Source organism: Denticeps clupeoides, unplaced genomic scaffold, assembly GCF_900700375.1.
Source record: "Denticeps clupeoides unplaced genomic scaffold, fDenClu1.1, whole genome shotgun sequence".
Classification (NCBI taxonomy): Eukaryota; Metazoa; Chordata; class Actinopteri; order Clupeiformes; family Denticipitidae; genus Denticeps; species Denticeps clupeoides.
In genome coordinates this window covers 35991-51263 of record NW_021629842.1, presented here as the reverse complement: position 1 = coordinate 51263, position 15273 = coordinate 35991, and the positions used below count along the sequence as shown (strand labels likewise).

Genomic DNA, 15273 nt, shown 5'->3' with positions numbered 1-15273 from the left:
TAAAAACATATCACAGAGTGAAAATACCTCTTAACTTACTTTAGATAAAAACTAACAAAGCGATGCAAAAAAACTTCATTTTAAAAAGTTTTTGAACAGTTAAAGCTTACAGCACCTGGTATTCCCAGGAGGTCTCCCATCCAAGTACGAACCAGGCCAAAGCCTTCTTAGCTTCCGAGATCAGACGAGACCGGGCGTTCTTGGGCTGGTATGGCCGTAAGCAATCTCTGCTTGAAAATCTTGGACTTTAAACAACCTAGGCTTGAAGACATATCACAGAGTGAAAATACCTCTTAACTTACTTTAGATAAAAACTAACAAAGCGATGGAAAAAAACTTTATTTTAAAAAAGTTTTTGAACAGTTAAAGCTTACAGCACCTGGTATTCCCAGGAGGTCTCCCATCCAAGTACTAACCAGGCCCAAGCCTTCTTAGCTTCTGAGATAAGACGAGACCGGGCGTTGTTGGGCTGGTATGGCCGTAAGCAATCTCTGCTTGAAAATCTTGGACTTTAAACAACCTAGGCTTGAAAACATATCACAGAGTGAAAATATCTCTTAACTTACTTTAGATAAAAACTAACAAAGCAATGCAAAAAAACTTCATTTTAAAAAGTTTTTCAACAGTTAAAGCTAAGCACCTGGTATTCCCAGGAGGTCTCCCATCCAAGTACTAAGCAGGCCCAAGCCTTCTTAGCTTCCGAGATCAGACGAGACCGGGCGTTCTTGGGCTGGTATGGCCGTAAGCAATCTCTGCTTGAAAATCTTGGACTTTAAACAACCTAGGCTTGAAAACATATCACAGAGTGAAAATACCTCTTAACTTACTTTAGATAAAAACTAACAAAGCGATGCAAAAAAAATTCATTTTAAAAAGTTTTTCAACAGTTAAAGCTTACAGCACCTGGTATTTCCAGGAGTTCTCCCATCCAAGTACTAACCAGGCCCAAGTCCTTCTTAGCTTCCGAGATCAGACGAGACCGGGCGTTCTTGGGCTGGTATGGCCGTAAGCAATCTCTGCTTGAAAATCTTGGACTTTAAACAACCTAGGCTTGAAAACATATCACAGAGTGAAAATACCTCTTAACTTACTTTAGATAAAAACTAACAAAGCGATGCAAAAAAACTTCATTTTAAAAGTTTTTCAACAGTTAAAGCTTACAGCACCTGGTATTCCCAGGTGGTCTCCCATCCAAGTACTAACCAGGCCCAAGCCTTCCTAGCTTCCGAGATCAGACGAGACCGGGCGTTCTTGGGCTGGTATGGCCGTAAGCAATCTCTGCTTGAAAATCTTGGACTTTAAACAACCTAGGATTGAAAACATATCACAGAGTGAAAATACCTCTTAACTTACTTTAGATAAACACTAACAAAGCGATGCAAAAAAAAATTCATTTCAAAAAGTTTTTCAACAGTTAAAGCTTACAGCACCTGGAATTCCCAGGAGGTCTCCCATCAAAGTACTAAACAGGCCCAAGCCTTCTTAGCTTCCGAGATCAGACGAGACCGGGCGTTCTTGGGCTGGTATGACCGTAAGCAATCTCTGCTTGAAAATCTTAGACTTTAAACAACCTCGGCTTGAAAACATATCACAGAGTGAAAATATCTCTTAACTTACTTTAGATAAATACTAACAAAGCGATGCAAAAAAACTTCATTTTAAAAAGTTTTTCAACAGTTAAAGCTTACAGCACCTGGTATTCCCAGGAGGTCTCCCATCCAAGTACTAACCAGGCCCAAGTCCTTCTTAGCTTCCGAGATCAGACGAGACCGGGCGTTCTTGGGCTGGTATGGCCGTAAGCAATCTCTGCTTGAAAATCTTGGACTTTAAACAACCTAGGCTTGAAAACATATCACAGAGTGAAAATACCTCTTAACTTACTTTAGATAAAAACTAACAAAGCGATGCAAAAAAACTTCATTTTAAAAAGTTTTTGAACAGTTAAAGCTTACAGCACCTGGTATTCCCAGGAGGTCTCCCATCCAAGTACTAACCAGGCCCAAGCCTTCTTAGCTTCCGAGATCAGACGAGACCGGGCGTTCTTGGGCTGGTATGGCCGTAAGCAATCTCTGCTTGAAAATCTTGGACTTTAAACAATCTAGGCTTGAAAACATATCACAGAGTGAAAATACCTCCTTAACTTACTTTAGATAAAAACTAACAAAGCGATGCAAAAAAACTTCATTTTAAAAAGTTTTTCAACAGTTAAAGCTTACAGCACCTGGTATTCCCAGGAGGTCTCCCATCCAAGTACTAACCAGGCCCAAGCCTTCTTAGCTTCCGAGATCAGACGAGACCGGGCGTTCTTGGGCTGGTATGGCCGTAAGCAATCTCTGCTTGAAAATCTTGGACTTTAAACAACCTAGGCTTGAAAACATATCACAGAGTGAAAATATCTCTTAACTTACTTTAGATAAAAACTAACAAAGCGATGCAAAAAAACTTTATTTTAAAAAGTTTTTCAACAGTTAAAGCTTACAGCACCTGGTATTCCCAGGAGGTCTCCCATCCAAGTACTAAGCAGGCCCAAGCCTTCTTAGCTTCCGAGATCAGACGAGACCGGGCGTTCTTGGGCTGGTATGGCCGTAAGCAATCTCTGCTTGAAAATCTTGGACTTTAAACAACCTAGGCTTGAAAACATATCACAGAGTGAAAATACCTCTTAACTTACTTTAGATAAAAACTAACAAAGCGATGCAAAAAAACTTCATTTTAAAAGTTTTTCAACAGTTAAAGCTTACAGCACCTGGTATTCCCAGGAGGTCTCCCATCCAAGTACTAACCAGGCCCAAGTCTTCTTAGCTTCCGAGATCAGACGAGACCGGGCGTTCTTGGGCTGGTATGGCCGTAAGCAATCTCTGCTTAAAAAATCTTGGACTTTAAACAACCTAGGCTTGAAAACATATCACAGAGTGAAATTACCTCTTAACTTACTTTAGATAAAAACTAACAAAGCGATTGCAAAAAAACTTCATTTTAAAAAGTTTTTCAACAGTTAAAGCTTACAGCACCTGGTATTCCCAGGAGGTCTCCCATCCAAGTACTAACCAGGCCCAAGCCTTCTTAGCTTCCGAGATCAGACGAGACCGGGCGTTCTTGGGCTGGTATGGACCGTAAGCAATCTCTGCTTGAAAATCTTGGACTTTAAACAACCTAGGCTTGAAAACATATCACAGAGTGAAAATACCTCTTAACTTACTTTAGATAAAAACTAACAAAGCAATGCAAAAAAACCTTCATTTTAAAAAGTTTTTCAACAGTTAAAGCTTACAGCACCTGGTATTCCCAGGAGGTCTCCCATCCAAGTACTAACCAGGCCCAAGCCTTCTTAGCTTCCGAGATCAGACGAGACCGGGCGTTCTTGGGATGGTATGGCCGTAAGCAATCTCTGCTTGAAAATCTTGACTTTAAACAACCTAGGCTTGAAAACATATCACAGAGTGAAAATATCTCTTAACTTACTTTAGATAAAAACTAACAAAGCGATGCAAAAAAACTTTATTTTAAAAAGTTTTTCAACAGTTAAGCTACAGCACCTGGTATTCCCAGGAGGTCTCCCATCCAAGTACTAAGCAGGCCCAAGCCTTCTTAGCTTCCGAGATCAGACGAGACCGGGCGTTCTTGGGCTGGTATGGCCGTAAGCAATCTCTGCTTGAAAATCTTGGACTTTAAACAACCTAGGCTTGAAAACATATCACAGAGTGAAAATACCTCTTAACTTACTTTAGATAAAAACTAACAAAGCGATGCAAAAAAACTTCATTTTAAAAAGTTTTTCAACAGTTAAAGCTTACAGCACCTGGTATTCCAGGAGGTCTCCCATCCAAGTACTAACCAGGCCCAAGCCTTCTTAGCTTCCGAGATCAGACGAGACCGGGCGTTCTTGGGCTGGTATGGCCGTAAGCAATCTCTGCTTGAAAAATCTTGGACTTTAAACAACCTAGGCTTGAAAACATATCACAGAGTGAAAATACCTCTTAACTTACTTTAGATAAAAACTAACAAAGCGATGCAAAAAAACTTCATTTTAAAAAGTTTTTCAACAGTTAAAGCTTACAGCACCTGGTATTCCCAGGAGGTCTCCCATCCAAGTACTAACCAGGCCCAAGCCTTCTTAGCTTCCGAGATCAGACGAGACCGGGCGTTCTTGGGCTGGTATGGCCGTAAGCAATCTCTGCTTGAAAATCTTGGACTTTAAACAACCTAGGCTTGAAAACATATCACAGAGTGAAAATACCTCTTAACTTACTTTAGATAAAAACTAACAAAGCGATGCAAAAAAACTTCATTTTAAAAAGTTTTTCAACAGTTAAAGCTTACAGCACCTGGTATTCCCAGGAGGTCTCCCATCCAAGTACTAACCAGGCCCAAGCCTTCTTAGCTTCCGAGATCAGACGAGACCGGGCGTTCTTGGGATGGTATGGCCGTAAGCAATCTCTGCTTGAAAATCTTGGACTTTAAACAACCTAGGCTTGAAAACATTATCACAGAGTGAAAATACCTCTTAACTTACTTTAGATAAAAACTAACAAAGCGATGCAAAAAAACTTCATTTTAAAAAGTTTTTCAACAGTTAAAGCTTACAGCACCTGGTATTCCCAGGAGGTCTCCCATCCAAGTACTAACCAGGCCCAAGCCTTCTTAGCTTCCGAGATCAGACGAGACCGGGCGTTCTTGGGCTGGTATGGCCGTAAGCAATCTCTGCTTGAAAATCTTGGACTTTAAACAACCTAGGCTTGAAAACATATCACAGAGTGAAAATACCTCTTAACTTACTTAGATAAAAACTAACAAAGCGATGCAAAAAAAATTCATTTCAAAAAGTTTTTCAACAGTTAAAGCTTACAGCACCTGGTATTCCCAGGAGGTCTCCCATCCAAGTACTAACCAGGCCCAAGCCTTCTTAGCTTCCGAGATCAGACGAGACCGGGCGTTCTTGGGCTGGTATGGCCGTAAGCAATCTCTGCTTGAAAATCTTGGACTTTAAACAACCTAGGCTTGAAAACATATCACAGAGTGAAAAATACCTCTTAACTTACTTTAGATAAAAACTAACAAAGCGATGCAAAAAAACTTCATTTTAAAAAGTTTTTCAACAGTTAAAGCTTACAGCACCTGGTATTCCCAGGAGGTCTCCCATCCAAGTACTAACCAGGCCCAAGCCTTCTTAGCTTCCGAGATCAGACGAGACCGGGCGTTCTTGGGCTGGTATGGCCGTAAGCAATCTCTGCTTGAAAATCTTGGACTTTAAACAACCTAGGCTTGAAAACATATCACAGAGTGAAAATACCTCTTAACTTACTTTAGATAAAAACTAACAAAGCGATGCAAAAAAAATTCATTTTAAAAAGTTTTTCAACAGTTAAAGCTTACAGCACCTGGTATTCCCAGGAGGTCTCCCATCCAAGTACTAACCAGGCCCAAGCCTTCTTAGCTTCCGAGATCAGACGAGACCGGGCGTTCTTGGGCTGGTATGGCCGTAAGCAATCTCTGCTTGAAAATCTTGGACTTTAAACAACCTAGGCTTGAAAACATATCACAGAGTGAAAATACCTCTTAACTTACTTTAGATAAAAACTAACAAAGCGATGCAAAAAAAATTCATTTTAAAAAGTTTTTCAACAGTTAAAGCTTACAGCACCTGGTATTCCCAGGAGGTCTCCCATCCAAGTACTAACCAGGCCCAAGCCTTCTTAGCTTCCGAGATCAGACGAGACCGGGCGTTCTTGGGCTGGTATGGCCGTAAGCAATCTCTGCTTGAAAATCTTGGACTTTAAACAACCTAGGCTTGAAAACATATCACAGAGTGAAAATACCTCTTAACTTACTTTAGATAAAAACTAACAAAGCGATGCAAAAAAACTTCATTTTAAAAAGTTTTTCAACAGTTAAAGCTTACAGCACCTGGTATTCCCAGGAGGTCTCCCATCCAAGTACTAACCAGGCCCAAGCCTTCTTAGCTTCCGAGATCAGACGAGACCGGGCGTTCTTGGGCTGGTATGGCCGTAAGCAATCTCTGCTTGAAAATCTTGGACTTTAAACAACCTAGGCTTGAAAACATATCACAGAGTGAAAATACCTCTTAACTTACTTTAGATAAAAACTAACAAAGCGATGCAAAAAAAAATTCATTTTAAAAAGTTTTTCAACAGTTAAAGCTTACAGCACCTGGTATTCCCAGGAGGTCTCCCATCCAAGTACTAACCAGGCCCAAGCCTTCTTAGCTTCCGAGATCAGACGAGACCGGGCGTTCTTGGGCTGGTATGGCCGTAAGCAATCTCTGCTTGAAAATCTTGGACTTTAAACAACCTAGGCTTGAAAACATATCACAGAGTGAAAATACCTCTTAACTTACTTTAGATAAAAACTAACAAAGCGATGCAAAAAAACTTCATTTTAAAAAGTTTTTCAACAGTTAAAGCTTACAGCACCTGGTATTCCCAGGAGGTCTCCCATCCAAGTACTAACCAGGCCCAAGCCTTCTTAGCTTCCGAGATCAGACGAGACCGGGCGTTCTTGGGCTGGTATGGCCGTAAGCAATCTCTGCTTGAAAATCTTGGACTTTAAACAACCTAGGCTTGAAAACATATCACAGAGTGAAAATACCTCTTAACTTACTTTAGATAAAAACTAACAAAGCGATGCAAAAAAACTTCATTTTAAAAAGTTTTTCAACAGTTAAAGCTTACAGCACCTGGTATTCCCAGGAGGTCTCCCATCCAAGTACTAACCAGGCCCAAGCCTTCTTAGCTTCCGAGATCAGACGAGACCGGGCGTTCTTGGGCTGGTATGGCCGTAAGCAATCTCTGCTTGAAAATCTTGGACTTTAAACAACCTAGGCTTGAAAACATATCACAGAGTGAAAATACCTCTTAACTTACTTTAGATAAAAACTAACAAAGCGATGCAAAAAAACTTCATTTTAAAAAGTTTTTCAACAGTTAAAGCTTACAGCACCTGGTATTCCCAGGAGGTCTCCCATCCAAGTACTAACCAGGCCCAAGCCTTCTTAGCTTCCGAGATCAGACGAGACCGGGCGTTCTTGGGCTGGTATGGCCGTAAGCAATCTCTGCTTGAAAATCTTGGACTTTAAACAACCTAGGCTTGAAAACATATCACAGAGTGAAAATACCTCTTAACTTACTTTAGATAAAAACTAACAAAGCGATGCAAAAAAAATTCATTTTAAAAAGTTTTTCAACAGTTAAAGCTTACAGCACCTGGTATTCCCAGGAGGTCTCCCATCCAAGTACTAACCAGGCCCAAGCCTTCTTAGCTTCCGAGATCAGACGAGACCGGGCGTTCTTGGGCTGGTATGGCCGTAAGCAATCTCTGCTTGAAAATCTTGGACTTTAAACAACCTAGGCTTGAAAACATATCACAGAGTGAAAATACCTCTTAACTTACTTTAGATAAAAACTAACAAAGCGATGCAAAAAAACTTCATTTAAAAAGTTTTTCAACAGTTAAAGCTTACAGCACCTGGTATTCCCAGGAGGTCTCCCATCCAAGTACTAACCAGGCCCAAGCCTTCTTAGCTTCCGAGATCAGACGAGACCGGGCGTTCTTGGGCTGGTATGGCCGTAAGCAATCTCTGCTTGAAAATCTTGGACTTTAAACAACCTAGGCTTGAAAACATATCACAGAGTGAAAATACCTCTTAACTTACTTTAGATAAAAACTAACAAAGCGATGCAAAAAAACTTCATTTTAAAAAGTTTTTCAACAGTTAAAGCTTACAGCACCTGGTATTCCCAGGAGGTCTCCCATCCAAGTACTAACCAGGCCCAAGCCTTCTTAGCTTCCGAGATCAGACGAGACCGGGCGTTCTTGGGCTGGTATGGCCGTAAGCAATCTCTGCTTGAAAATCTTGGACTTTAAACAACCTAGGCTTGAAAACATATCACAGAGTGAAAATACCTCTTAACTTACTTTAGATAAAAACTAACAAAGCGATGCAAAAAAACTTCATTTTAAAAAGTTTTTCAACAGTTAAAGCTTACAGCACCTGGTATTCCCAGGAGGTCTCCCATCCAAGTACTAACCAGGCCCAAGCCTTCTTAGCTTCCGAGATCAGACGAGACCAGTTCTTGGGCTGGTATGGCCGTAAGCAATCTCTGCTTGAAAATCTTGGACTTTAAACAACCTAGGCTTGAAAACATATCACAGAGTGAAAATACCTCTTAACTTACTTTAGATAAAAACTAACAAAGCGATGCAAAAAAACTTCATTTTAAAAAGTTTTTCAACAGTTAAAGCTTACAGCACCTGGTATTCCCAGGAGGTCTCCCATCCAAGTACTAACCAGGCCCAAGCCTTCTTAGCTTCCGAGATCAGACGAGACCGGGCGTTCTTGGGCTGGTATGGCCGTAAGCAATCTCTGCTTGAAAATCTTGGACTTTAAACAACCTAGGCTTGAAAACATATCACAGAGTGAAAATACCTCTTAACTTACTTTAGATAAAAACTAACAAAGCGATGCAAAAAAACTTCATTTTAAAAAGTTTTTCAACAGTTAAAGCTTACAGCACCTGGTATTCCCAGGAGGTCTCCCATCCAAGTACTAACCAGGCCCAAGCCTTCTTAGCTTCCGAGATCAGACGAGACCGGGCGTTCTTGGGCTGGTATGGCCGTAAGCAATCTCTGCTTGAAAATCTTGGACTTTAAACAACCTAGGCTTGAAAACATATCACAGAGTGAAAATACCTCTTAACTTACTTTAGATAAAAACTAACAAAGCGATGCAAAAAAACTTCATTTTAAAAAGTTTTTCAACAGTTAAAGCTTACAGCACCTGGTATTCCCAGGAGGTCTCCCATCCAAGTACTAACCAGGCCCAAGCCTTCTTAGCTTCCGAGATCAGACGAGACCGGGCGTTCTTGGGCTGGTATGGCCGTAAGCAATCTCTGCTTGAAAATCTTGGACTTTAAACAACCTAGGCTTGAAAACATATCACAGAGTGAAAATACCTCTTAACTTACTTTAGATAAAAACTAACAAAGCGATGCAAAAAAACTTCATTTTAAAAAGTTTTTCAACAGTTAAAGCTTACAGCACCTGGTATTCCCAGGAGGTCTCCCATCCAAGTACTAACCAGGCCCAAGCCTTCTTAGCTTCCGAGATCAGACGAGACCGGGCGTTCTTGGGCTGGTATGGCCGTAAGCAATCTCTGCTTGAAAATCTTGGACTTTAAACAACCTAGGCTTGAAAACATATCACAGAGTGAAAATACCTCTTAACTTACTTTAGATAAAAACTAACAAAGCGATGCAAAAAAACTTCATTTTAAAAAGTTTTTCAACAGTTAAAGCTTACAGCACCTGGTATTCCCAGGAGGTCTCCCATCCAAGTACTAACCAGGCCCAAGCCTTCTTAGCTTCCGAGATCAGACGAGACCGGGCGTTCTTGGGCTGGTATGGCCGTAAGCAATCTCTGCTTGAAAATCTTGGACTTTAAACAACCTAGGCTTGAAAACATATCACAGAGTGAAAATACCTCTTAACTTACTTTAGATAAAAACTAACAAAGCGATGCAAAAAAACTTCATTTTAAAAAGTTTTTCAACAGTTAAAGCTTACAGCACCTGGTATTCCCAGGAGGTCTCCCATCCAAGTACTAACCAGGCCCAAGCCTTCTTAGCTTCCGAGATCAGACGAGACCGGGCGTTCTTGGGCTGGTATGGCCGTAAGCAATCTCTGCTTGAAAATCTTGGACTTTAAACAACCTAGGCTTGAAAACATATCACAGAGTGAAAATACCTCTTAACTTACTTTAGATAAAAACTAACAAAGCGATGCAAAAAAACTTCATTTTAAAAAGTTTTTCAACAGTTAAAGCTTACAGCACCTGGTATTCCCAGGAGGTCTCCCATCCAAGTACTAACCAGGCCCAAGCCTTCTTAGCTTCCGAGATCAGACGAGACCGGGCGTTCTTGGGCTGGTATGGCCGTAAGCAATCTCTGCTTGAAAATCTTGGACTTTAAACAACCTAGGCTTGAAAACATATCACAGAGTGAAAATACCTCTTAACTTACTTTAGATAAAAACTAACAAAGCGATGCAAAAAAACTTCATTTTAAAAAGTTTTTCAACAGTTAAAGCTTACAGCACCTGGTATTCCCAGGAGGTCTCCCATCCAAGTACTAACCAGGCCCAAGCCTTCTTAGCTTCCGAGATCAGACGAGACCGGGCGTTCTTGGGCTGGTATGGCCGTAAGCAATCTCTGCTTGAAAATCTTGGACTTTAAACAACCTAGGCTTGAAAACATATCACAGAGTGAAAATACCTCTTAACTTACTTTAGATAAAAACTAACAAAGCGATGCAAAAAAACTTCATTTTAAAAAGTTTTTCAACAGTTAAAGCTTACAGCACCTGGTATTCCCAGGAGGTCTCCCATCCAAGTACTAACCAGGCCCAAGCCTTCTTAGCTTCCGAGATCAGACGAGACCGGGCGTTCTTGGGCTGGTATGGCCGTAAGCAATCTCTGCTTGAAAATCTTGGACTTTAAACAACCTAGGCTTGAAAACATATCACAGAGTGAAAATACCTCTTAACTTACTTTAGATAAAAACTAACAAAGCGATGCAAAAAAACTTCATTTTAAAAAGTTTTTCAACAGTTAAAGCTTACAGCACCTGGTATTCCCAGGAGGTCTCCCATCCAAGTACTAACCAGGCCCAAGCCTTCTTAGCTTCCGAGATCAGACGAGACCGGGCGTTCTTGGGCTGGTATGGCCGTAAGCAATCTCTGCTTGAAAATCTTGGACTTTAAACAACCTAGGCTTGAAAACATATCACAGAGTGAAAATACCTCTTAACTTACTTTAGATAAAAACTAACAAAGCGATGCAAAAAAACTTCATTTTAAAAAGTTTTTCAACAGTTAAAGCTTACAGCACCTGGTATTCCCAGGAGGTCTCCCATCCAAGTACTAACCAGGCCCAAGCCTTCTTAGCTTCCGAGATCAGACGAGACCGGGCGTTCTTGGGCTGGTATGGCCGTAAGCAATCTCTGCTTGAAAATCTTGGACTTTAAACAACCTAGGCTTGAAAACATATCACAGAGTGAAAATACCTCTTAACTTACTTTAGATAAAAACTAACAAAGCGATGCAAAAAAACTTCATTTTAAAAAGTTTTTCAACAGTTAAAGCTTACAGCACCTGGTATTCCCAGGAGGTCTCCCATCCAAGTACTAACCAGGCCCAAGCCTTCTTAGCTTCCGAGATCAGACGAGACCGGGCGTTCTTGGGCTGGTATGGCCGTAAGCAATCTCTGCTTGAAAATCTTGGACTTTAAACAACCTAGGCTTGAAAACATATCACAGAGTGAAAATACCTCTTAACTTACTTTAGATAAAAACTAACAAAGCGATGCAAAAAAACTTCATTTTAAAAAGTTTTTCAACAGTTAAAGCTTACAGCACCTGGTATTCCCAGGAGGTCTCCCATCCAAGTACTAACCAGGCCCAAGCCTTCTTAGCTTCCGAGATCAGACGAGACCGGGCGTTCTTGGGCTGGTATGGCCGTAAGCAATCTCTGCTTGAAAATCTTGGACTTTAAACAACCTAGGCTTGAAAACATATCACAGAGTGAAAATACCTCTTAACTTACTTTAGATAAAAACTAACAAAGCGATGCAAAAAAACTTCATTTTAAAAAGTTTTTCAACAGTTAAAGCTTACAGCACCTGGTATTCCCAGGAGGTCTCCCATCCAAGTACTAACCAGGCCCAAGCCTTCTTAGCTTCCGAGATCAGACGAGACCGGGCGTTCTTGGGCTGGTATGGCCGTAAGCAATCTCTGCTTGAAAATCTTGGACTTTAAACAACCTAGGCTTGAAAACATATCACAGAGTGAAAATACCTCTTAACTTACTTTAGATAAAAACTAACAAAGCGATGCAAAAAAACTTCATTTTAAAAAGTTTTTCAACAGTTAAAGCTTACAGCACCTGGTATTCCCAGGAGGTCTCCCATCCAAGTACTAACCAGGCCCAAGCCTTCTTAGCTTCCGAGATCAGACGAGACCGGGCGTTCTTGGGCTGGTATGGCCGTAAGCAATCTCTGCTTGAAAATCTTGGACTTTAAACAACCTAGGCTTGAAAACATATCACAGAGTGAAAATACCTCTTAACTTACTTTAGATAAAAACTAACAAAGCGATGCAAAAAAACTTCATTTTAAAAAGTTTTTCAACAGTTAAAGCTTACAGCACCTGGTATTCCCAGGAGGTCTCCCATCCAAGTACTAACCAGGCCCAAGCCTTCTTAGCTTCCGAGATCAGACGAGACCGGGCGTTCTTGGGCTGGTATGGCCGTAAGCAATCTCTGCTTGAAAATCTTGGACTTTAAACAACCTAGGCTTGAAAACATATCACAGAGTGAAAATACCTCTTAACTTACTTTAGATAAAAACTAACAAAGCGATGCAAAAAAACTTCATTTTAAAAAGTTTTTCAACAGTTAAAGCTTACAGCACCTGGTATTCCCAGGAGGTCTCCCATCCAAGTACTAACCAGGCCCAAGCCTTCTTAGCTTCCGAGATCAGACGAGACCGGGCGTTCTTGGGCTGGTATGGCCGTAAGCAATCTCTGCTTGAAAATCTTGGACTTTAAACAACCTAGGCTTGAAAACATATCACAGAGTGAAAATACCTCTTAACTTACTTTAGATAAAAACTAACAAAGCGATGCAAAAAAACTTCATTTTAAAAAGTTTTTCAACAGTTAAAGCTTACAGCACCTGGTATTCCCAGGAGGTCTCCCATCCAAGTACTAACCAGGCCCAAGCCTTCTTAGCTTCCGAGATCAGACGAGACCTGGCGTTCTTGGGCTGGTATGGCCGTAAGCAATCTCTGCTTGAAAATCTTGGACTTTAAACAACCTAGGCTTGAAAACATATCACAGAGTGAAAATACCTCTTAACTTACTTTAGATAAAAACTAACAAAGCGATGCAAAAAAACTTCATTTTAAAAAGTTTTTCAACAGTTAAAGCTTACAGCACCTGGTATTCCCAGGAGGTCTCCCATCCAAGTACTAACCAGGCCCAAGCCTTCTTAGCTTCCGAGATCAGACGAGACCGGGCGTTCTTGGGCTGGTATGGCCGTAAGCAATCTCTGCTTGAAAATCTTGGACTTTAAACAACCTAGGCTTGAAAACATATCACAGAGTGAAAATACCTCTTAACTTACTTTAGATAAAAACTAACAAAGCGATGCAAAAAAACTTCATTTTAAAAAGTTTTTCAACAGTTAAAGCTTACAGCACCTGGTATTCCCAGGAGGTCTCCCATCCAAGTACTAACCAGGCCCAAGCCTTCTTAGCTTCCGAGATCAGACGAGACCGGGCGTTCTTGGGCTGGTATGGCCGTAAGCAATCTCTGCTTGAAAATCTTGGACTTTAAACAACCTAGGCTTGAAAACATATCACAGAGTGAAAATACCTCTTAACTTACTTTAGATAAAAACTAACAAAGCGATGCAAAAAAACTTCATTTTAAAAAGTTTTTCAACAGTTAAAGCTTACAGCACCTGGTATTCCCAGGAGGTCTCCCATCCAAGTACTAACCAGGCCCAAGCCTTCTTAGCTTCCGAGATCAGACGAGACCGGGCGTTCTTGGGCTGGTATGGCCGTAAGCAATCTCTGCTTGAAAATCTTGGACTTTAAACAACCTAGGCTTGAAAACATATCACAGAGTGAAAATACCTCTTAACTTACTTTAGATAAAAACTAACAAAGCGATGCAAAAAAACTTCATTTTAAAAAGTTTTTCAACAGTTAAAGCTTACAGCACCTGGTATTCCCAGGAGGTCTCCCATCCAAGTACTAACCAGGCCCAAGCCTTCTTAGCTTCCGAGATCAGACGAGACCGGGCGTTCTTGGGCTGGTATGGCCGTAAGCAATCTCTGCTTGAAAATCTTGGACTTTAAACAACCTAGGCTTGAAAACATATCACAGAGTGAAAATACCTCTTAACTTACTTTAGATAAAAACTAACAAAGCGATGCAAAAAAACTTCATTTTAAAAAGTTTTTCAACAGTTAAAGCTTACAGCACCTGGTATTCCCAGGAGGTCTCCCATCCAAGTACTAACCAGGCCCAAGCCTTCTTAGCTTCCGAGATCAGACGAGACCGGGCGTTCTTGGGCTGGTATGGCCGTAAGCAATCTCTGCTTGAAAATCTTGGACTTTAAACAACCTAGGCTTGAAAACATATCACAGAGTGAAAATACCTCTTAACTTACTTTAGATAAAAACTAACAAAGCGATGCAAAAAAACTTCATTTTAAAAAGTTTTTCAACAGTTAAAGCTTACAGCACCTGGTATTCCCAGGAGGTCTCCCATCCAAGTACTAACCAGGCCCAAGCCTTCTTAGCTTCCGAGATCAGACGAGACCGGGCGTTCTTGGGCTGGTATGGCCGTAAGCAATCTCTGCTTGAAAATCTTGGACTTTAAACAACCTAGGCTTGAAAACATATCACAGAGTGAAAATACCTCTTAACTTACTTTAGATAAAAACTAACAAAGCGATGCAAAAAAACTTCATTTTAAAAAGTTTTTCAACAGTTAAAGCTTACAGCACCTGGTATTCCCAGGAGGTCTCCCATCCAAGTACTAACCAGGCCCAAGCCTTCTTAGCTTCCGAGATCAGACGAGACCGGGCGTTCTTGGGCTGGTATGGCCGTAAGCAATCTCTGCTTGAAAATCTTGGACTTTAAACAACCTAGGCTTGAAAACATATCACAGAGTGAAAATACCTCTTAACTTACTTTAGATAAAAACTAACAAAGCGATGCAAAAAAACTTCATTTTAAAAAGTTTTTCAACAGTTAAAGCTTACAGCACCTGGTATTCCCAGGAGGTCTCCCATCCAAGTACTAACCAGGCCCAAGCCTTCTTAGCTTCCGAGATCAGACGAGACCGGGCGTTCTTGGGCTGGTATGGCCGTAAGCAATCTCTGCTTGAAAATCTTGGACTTTAAACAACCTAGGCTTGAAAACATATCACAGAGTGAAAATACCTCTTAACTTACTTTAGATAAAAACTAACAAAGCGATGCAAAAAAACTTCATTTTAAAAAGTTTTTCAACAGTTAAAGCTTACAGCACCTGGTATTCCCAGGAGGTCTCCCATCCAAGTACTAACCAGGCCCAAGCCTTCTTAGCTTCCGAGATCAGACGAGACCGGGCGTTCTTGGGCTGGTATGGCCGTAAGCAATCTCTGCTTGAAAATCTTGGACTTTAAACAACCTAGGCTTGAAAACATATCACAGAGT

The 15273-nt window shown here is 40.8% G+C and overlaps 53 non-coding genes and 5 pseudogenes across 53 annotated transcripts; all 58 read right to left on the bottom strand.

Annotated features, from left to right (window-relative positions):
- Positions 1-103: 103 nt before the first annotated feature.
- LOC114775804 (5S ribosomal RNA) lies at positions 104-222 on the bottom strand. The gene has a single exon (XR_003745288.1). It is a non-coding gene; the product is annotated as a 5S ribosomal RNA (ribosomal RNA).
- Positions 223-367: 145 nt separating this feature from the next.
- Positions 368-486, bottom strand: LOC114775822 (uncharacterized; annotated as a pseudogene).
- Positions 487-630: 144 nt separating this feature from the next.
- LOC114775845 (uncharacterized) lies at positions 631-747 on the bottom strand (annotated as a pseudogene).
- Positions 748-891: 144 nt separating this feature from the next.
- Positions 892-1011, bottom strand: LOC114775841 (uncharacterized; annotated as a pseudogene).
- A 143-nt stretch (positions 1012-1154) lies between these two features.
- On the bottom strand, positions 1155-1273 carry LOC114775787 (5S ribosomal RNA). Its single transcript, XR_003745272.1, has one exon. It is a non-coding gene; the product is annotated as a 5S ribosomal RNA (ribosomal RNA).
- A 145-nt stretch (positions 1274-1418) lies between these two features.
- On the bottom strand, positions 1419-1537 carry LOC114775783 (5S ribosomal RNA). Its single transcript, XR_003745268.1, has one exon. It is a non-coding gene; the product is annotated as a 5S ribosomal RNA (ribosomal RNA).
- Positions 1538-1681: 144 nt separating this feature from the next.
- On the bottom strand, positions 1682-1801 carry LOC114775794 (5S ribosomal RNA). The gene has a single exon (XR_003745278.1). It is a non-coding gene; the product is annotated as a 5S ribosomal RNA (ribosomal RNA).
- Positions 1802-1945: 144 nt separating this feature from the next.
- Positions 1946-2064, bottom strand: LOC114775770 (5S ribosomal RNA). The gene has a single exon (XR_003745256.1). It is a non-coding gene; the product is annotated as a 5S ribosomal RNA (ribosomal RNA).
- A 145-nt stretch (positions 2065-2209) lies between these two features.
- LOC114775769 (5S ribosomal RNA) lies at positions 2210-2328 on the bottom strand. The gene has a single exon (XR_003745255.1). It is a non-coding gene; the product is annotated as a 5S ribosomal RNA (ribosomal RNA).
- A 144-nt stretch (positions 2329-2472) lies between these two features.
- On the bottom strand, positions 2473-2591 carry LOC114775778 (5S ribosomal RNA). The gene has a single exon (XR_003745263.1). It is a non-coding gene; the product is annotated as a 5S ribosomal RNA (ribosomal RNA).
- A 143-nt stretch (positions 2592-2734) lies between these two features.
- On the bottom strand, positions 2735-2853 carry LOC114775776 (5S ribosomal RNA). Its single transcript, XR_003745261.1, has one exon. It is a non-coding gene; the product is annotated as a 5S ribosomal RNA (ribosomal RNA).
- Positions 2854-2999: 146 nt separating this feature from the next.
- Positions 3000-3119, bottom strand: LOC114775793 (5S ribosomal RNA). The gene has a single exon (XR_003745277.1). It is a non-coding gene; the product is annotated as a 5S ribosomal RNA (ribosomal RNA).
- A 145-nt stretch (positions 3120-3264) lies between these two features.
- LOC114775790 (5S ribosomal RNA) lies at positions 3265-3383 on the bottom strand. The gene has a single exon (XR_003745275.1). It is a non-coding gene; the product is annotated as a 5S ribosomal RNA (ribosomal RNA).
- Positions 3384-3524: 141 nt separating this feature from the next.
- LOC114775825 (uncharacterized) lies at positions 3525-3643 on the bottom strand (annotated as a pseudogene).
- A 144-nt stretch (positions 3644-3787) lies between these two features.
- Positions 3788-3905, bottom strand: LOC114775799 (5S ribosomal RNA). Its single transcript, XR_003745283.1, has one exon. It is a non-coding gene; the product is annotated as a 5S ribosomal RNA (ribosomal RNA).
- A 145-nt stretch (positions 3906-4050) lies between these two features.
- LOC114775768 (5S ribosomal RNA) lies at positions 4051-4169 on the bottom strand. The gene has a single exon (XR_003745254.1). It is a non-coding gene; the product is annotated as a 5S ribosomal RNA (ribosomal RNA).
- Positions 4170-4313: 144 nt separating this feature from the next.
- On the bottom strand, positions 4314-4432 carry LOC114775789 (5S ribosomal RNA). Its single transcript, XR_003745274.1, has one exon. It is a non-coding gene; the product is annotated as a 5S ribosomal RNA (ribosomal RNA).
- A 145-nt stretch (positions 4433-4577) lies between these two features.
- On the bottom strand, positions 4578-4696 carry LOC114775767 (5S ribosomal RNA). Its single transcript, XR_003745253.1, has one exon. It is a non-coding gene; the product is annotated as a 5S ribosomal RNA (ribosomal RNA).
- A 143-nt stretch (positions 4697-4839) lies between these two features.
- LOC114775766 (5S ribosomal RNA) lies at positions 4840-4958 on the bottom strand. Its single transcript, XR_003745252.1, has one exon. It is a non-coding gene; the product is annotated as a 5S ribosomal RNA (ribosomal RNA).
- Positions 4959-5103: 145 nt separating this feature from the next.
- On the bottom strand, positions 5104-5222 carry LOC114775764 (5S ribosomal RNA). The gene has a single exon (XR_003745249.1). It is a non-coding gene; the product is annotated as a 5S ribosomal RNA (ribosomal RNA).
- A 144-nt stretch (positions 5223-5366) lies between these two features.
- Positions 5367-5485, bottom strand: LOC114775763 (5S ribosomal RNA). Its single transcript, XR_003745248.1, has one exon. It is a non-coding gene; the product is annotated as a 5S ribosomal RNA (ribosomal RNA).
- A 144-nt stretch (positions 5486-5629) lies between these two features.
- Positions 5630-5748, bottom strand: LOC114775762 (5S ribosomal RNA). Its single transcript, XR_003745247.1, has one exon. It is a non-coding gene; the product is annotated as a 5S ribosomal RNA (ribosomal RNA).
- A 144-nt stretch (positions 5749-5892) lies between these two features.
- Positions 5893-6011, bottom strand: LOC114775761 (5S ribosomal RNA). The gene has a single exon (XR_003745246.1). It is a non-coding gene; the product is annotated as a 5S ribosomal RNA (ribosomal RNA).
- Positions 6012-6156: 145 nt separating this feature from the next.
- LOC114775760 (5S ribosomal RNA) lies at positions 6157-6275 on the bottom strand. The gene has a single exon (XR_003745245.1). It is a non-coding gene; the product is annotated as a 5S ribosomal RNA (ribosomal RNA).
- A 144-nt stretch (positions 6276-6419) lies between these two features.
- Positions 6420-6538, bottom strand: LOC114775758 (5S ribosomal RNA). The gene has a single exon (XR_003745244.1). It is a non-coding gene; the product is annotated as a 5S ribosomal RNA (ribosomal RNA).
- Positions 6539-6682: 144 nt separating this feature from the next.
- Positions 6683-6801, bottom strand: LOC114775757 (5S ribosomal RNA). Its single transcript, XR_003745243.1, has one exon. It is a non-coding gene; the product is annotated as a 5S ribosomal RNA (ribosomal RNA).
- Positions 6802-6945: 144 nt separating this feature from the next.
- On the bottom strand, positions 6946-7064 carry LOC114775756 (5S ribosomal RNA). Its single transcript, XR_003745242.1, has one exon. It is a non-coding gene; the product is annotated as a 5S ribosomal RNA (ribosomal RNA).
- A 144-nt stretch (positions 7065-7208) lies between these two features.
- On the bottom strand, positions 7209-7327 carry LOC114775755 (5S ribosomal RNA). The gene has a single exon (XR_003745241.1). It is a non-coding gene; the product is annotated as a 5S ribosomal RNA (ribosomal RNA).
- Positions 7328-7470: 143 nt separating this feature from the next.
- Positions 7471-7589, bottom strand: LOC114775754 (5S ribosomal RNA). Its single transcript, XR_003745240.1, has one exon. It is a non-coding gene; the product is annotated as a 5S ribosomal RNA (ribosomal RNA).
- A 144-nt stretch (positions 7590-7733) lies between these two features.
- On the bottom strand, positions 7734-7852 carry LOC114775752 (5S ribosomal RNA). The gene has a single exon (XR_003745238.1). It is a non-coding gene; the product is annotated as a 5S ribosomal RNA (ribosomal RNA).
- Positions 7853-7996: 144 nt separating this feature from the next.
- On the bottom strand, positions 7997-8112 carry LOC114775834 (uncharacterized; annotated as a pseudogene).
- A 144-nt stretch (positions 8113-8256) lies between these two features.
- On the bottom strand, positions 8257-8375 carry LOC114775751 (5S ribosomal RNA). Its single transcript, XR_003745237.1, has one exon. It is a non-coding gene; the product is annotated as a 5S ribosomal RNA (ribosomal RNA).
- A 144-nt stretch (positions 8376-8519) lies between these two features.
- LOC114775750 (5S ribosomal RNA) lies at positions 8520-8638 on the bottom strand. Its single transcript, XR_003745236.1, has one exon. It is a non-coding gene; the product is annotated as a 5S ribosomal RNA (ribosomal RNA).
- A 144-nt stretch (positions 8639-8782) lies between these two features.
- Positions 8783-8901, bottom strand: LOC114775749 (5S ribosomal RNA). The gene has a single exon (XR_003745235.1). It is a non-coding gene; the product is annotated as a 5S ribosomal RNA (ribosomal RNA).
- A 144-nt stretch (positions 8902-9045) lies between these two features.
- On the bottom strand, positions 9046-9164 carry LOC114775748 (5S ribosomal RNA). The gene has a single exon (XR_003745234.1). It is a non-coding gene; the product is annotated as a 5S ribosomal RNA (ribosomal RNA).
- A 144-nt stretch (positions 9165-9308) lies between these two features.
- Positions 9309-9427, bottom strand: LOC114775747 (5S ribosomal RNA). The gene has a single exon (XR_003745233.1). It is a non-coding gene; the product is annotated as a 5S ribosomal RNA (ribosomal RNA).
- A 144-nt stretch (positions 9428-9571) lies between these two features.
- Positions 9572-9690, bottom strand: LOC114775746 (5S ribosomal RNA). Its single transcript, XR_003745232.1, has one exon. It is a non-coding gene; the product is annotated as a 5S ribosomal RNA (ribosomal RNA).
- Positions 9691-9834: 144 nt separating this feature from the next.
- Positions 9835-9953, bottom strand: LOC114775745 (5S ribosomal RNA). The gene has a single exon (XR_003745231.1). It is a non-coding gene; the product is annotated as a 5S ribosomal RNA (ribosomal RNA).
- A 144-nt stretch (positions 9954-10097) lies between these two features.
- LOC114775744 (5S ribosomal RNA) lies at positions 10098-10216 on the bottom strand. Its single transcript, XR_003745230.1, has one exon. It is a non-coding gene; the product is annotated as a 5S ribosomal RNA (ribosomal RNA).
- A 144-nt stretch (positions 10217-10360) lies between these two features.
- LOC114775743 (5S ribosomal RNA) lies at positions 10361-10479 on the bottom strand. Its single transcript, XR_003745229.1, has one exon. It is a non-coding gene; the product is annotated as a 5S ribosomal RNA (ribosomal RNA).
- A 144-nt stretch (positions 10480-10623) lies between these two features.
- LOC114775741 (5S ribosomal RNA) lies at positions 10624-10742 on the bottom strand. Its single transcript, XR_003745227.1, has one exon. It is a non-coding gene; the product is annotated as a 5S ribosomal RNA (ribosomal RNA).
- Positions 10743-10886: 144 nt separating this feature from the next.
- LOC114775740 (5S ribosomal RNA) lies at positions 10887-11005 on the bottom strand. Its single transcript, XR_003745226.1, has one exon. It is a non-coding gene; the product is annotated as a 5S ribosomal RNA (ribosomal RNA).
- Positions 11006-11149: 144 nt separating this feature from the next.
- Positions 11150-11268, bottom strand: LOC114775739 (5S ribosomal RNA). Its single transcript, XR_003745225.1, has one exon. It is a non-coding gene; the product is annotated as a 5S ribosomal RNA (ribosomal RNA).
- Positions 11269-11412: 144 nt separating this feature from the next.
- LOC114775738 (5S ribosomal RNA) lies at positions 11413-11531 on the bottom strand. The gene has a single exon (XR_003745224.1). It is a non-coding gene; the product is annotated as a 5S ribosomal RNA (ribosomal RNA).
- Positions 11532-11675: 144 nt separating this feature from the next.
- On the bottom strand, positions 11676-11794 carry LOC114775737 (5S ribosomal RNA). The gene has a single exon (XR_003745223.1). It is a non-coding gene; the product is annotated as a 5S ribosomal RNA (ribosomal RNA).
- A 144-nt stretch (positions 11795-11938) lies between these two features.
- Positions 11939-12057, bottom strand: LOC114775736 (5S ribosomal RNA). The gene has a single exon (XR_003745222.1). It is a non-coding gene; the product is annotated as a 5S ribosomal RNA (ribosomal RNA).
- Positions 12058-12201: 144 nt separating this feature from the next.
- Positions 12202-12320, bottom strand: LOC114775735 (5S ribosomal RNA). Its single transcript, XR_003745221.1, has one exon. It is a non-coding gene; the product is annotated as a 5S ribosomal RNA (ribosomal RNA).
- A 144-nt stretch (positions 12321-12464) lies between these two features.
- LOC114775734 (5S ribosomal RNA) lies at positions 12465-12583 on the bottom strand. Its single transcript, XR_003745220.1, has one exon. It is a non-coding gene; the product is annotated as a 5S ribosomal RNA (ribosomal RNA).
- A 144-nt stretch (positions 12584-12727) lies between these two features.
- Positions 12728-12846, bottom strand: LOC114775781 (5S ribosomal RNA). The gene has a single exon (XR_003745266.1). It is a non-coding gene; the product is annotated as a 5S ribosomal RNA (ribosomal RNA).
- Positions 12847-12990: 144 nt separating this feature from the next.
- Positions 12991-13109, bottom strand: LOC114775732 (5S ribosomal RNA). Its single transcript, XR_003745219.1, has one exon. It is a non-coding gene; the product is annotated as a 5S ribosomal RNA (ribosomal RNA).
- A 144-nt stretch (positions 13110-13253) lies between these two features.
- Positions 13254-13372, bottom strand: LOC114775731 (5S ribosomal RNA). Its single transcript, XR_003745218.1, has one exon. It is a non-coding gene; the product is annotated as a 5S ribosomal RNA (ribosomal RNA).
- Positions 13373-13516: 144 nt separating this feature from the next.
- Positions 13517-13635, bottom strand: LOC114775729 (5S ribosomal RNA). Its single transcript, XR_003745216.1, has one exon. It is a non-coding gene; the product is annotated as a 5S ribosomal RNA (ribosomal RNA).
- Positions 13636-13779: 144 nt separating this feature from the next.
- On the bottom strand, positions 13780-13898 carry LOC114775728 (5S ribosomal RNA). Its single transcript, XR_003745215.1, has one exon. It is a non-coding gene; the product is annotated as a 5S ribosomal RNA (ribosomal RNA).
- A 144-nt stretch (positions 13899-14042) lies between these two features.
- LOC114775727 (5S ribosomal RNA) lies at positions 14043-14161 on the bottom strand. Its single transcript, XR_003745214.1, has one exon. It is a non-coding gene; the product is annotated as a 5S ribosomal RNA (ribosomal RNA).
- A 144-nt stretch (positions 14162-14305) lies between these two features.
- On the bottom strand, positions 14306-14424 carry LOC114775726 (5S ribosomal RNA). Its single transcript, XR_003745213.1, has one exon. It is a non-coding gene; the product is annotated as a 5S ribosomal RNA (ribosomal RNA).
- Positions 14425-14568: 144 nt separating this feature from the next.
- LOC114775725 (5S ribosomal RNA) lies at positions 14569-14687 on the bottom strand. Its single transcript, XR_003745212.1, has one exon. It is a non-coding gene; the product is annotated as a 5S ribosomal RNA (ribosomal RNA).
- Positions 14688-14831: 144 nt separating this feature from the next.
- LOC114775724 (5S ribosomal RNA) lies at positions 14832-14950 on the bottom strand. The gene has a single exon (XR_003745211.1). It is a non-coding gene; the product is annotated as a 5S ribosomal RNA (ribosomal RNA).
- Positions 14951-15094: 144 nt separating this feature from the next.
- Positions 15095-15213, bottom strand: LOC114775723 (5S ribosomal RNA). The gene has a single exon (XR_003745210.1). It is a non-coding gene; the product is annotated as a 5S ribosomal RNA (ribosomal RNA).
- Positions 15214-15273: the final 60 nt, after the last annotated feature.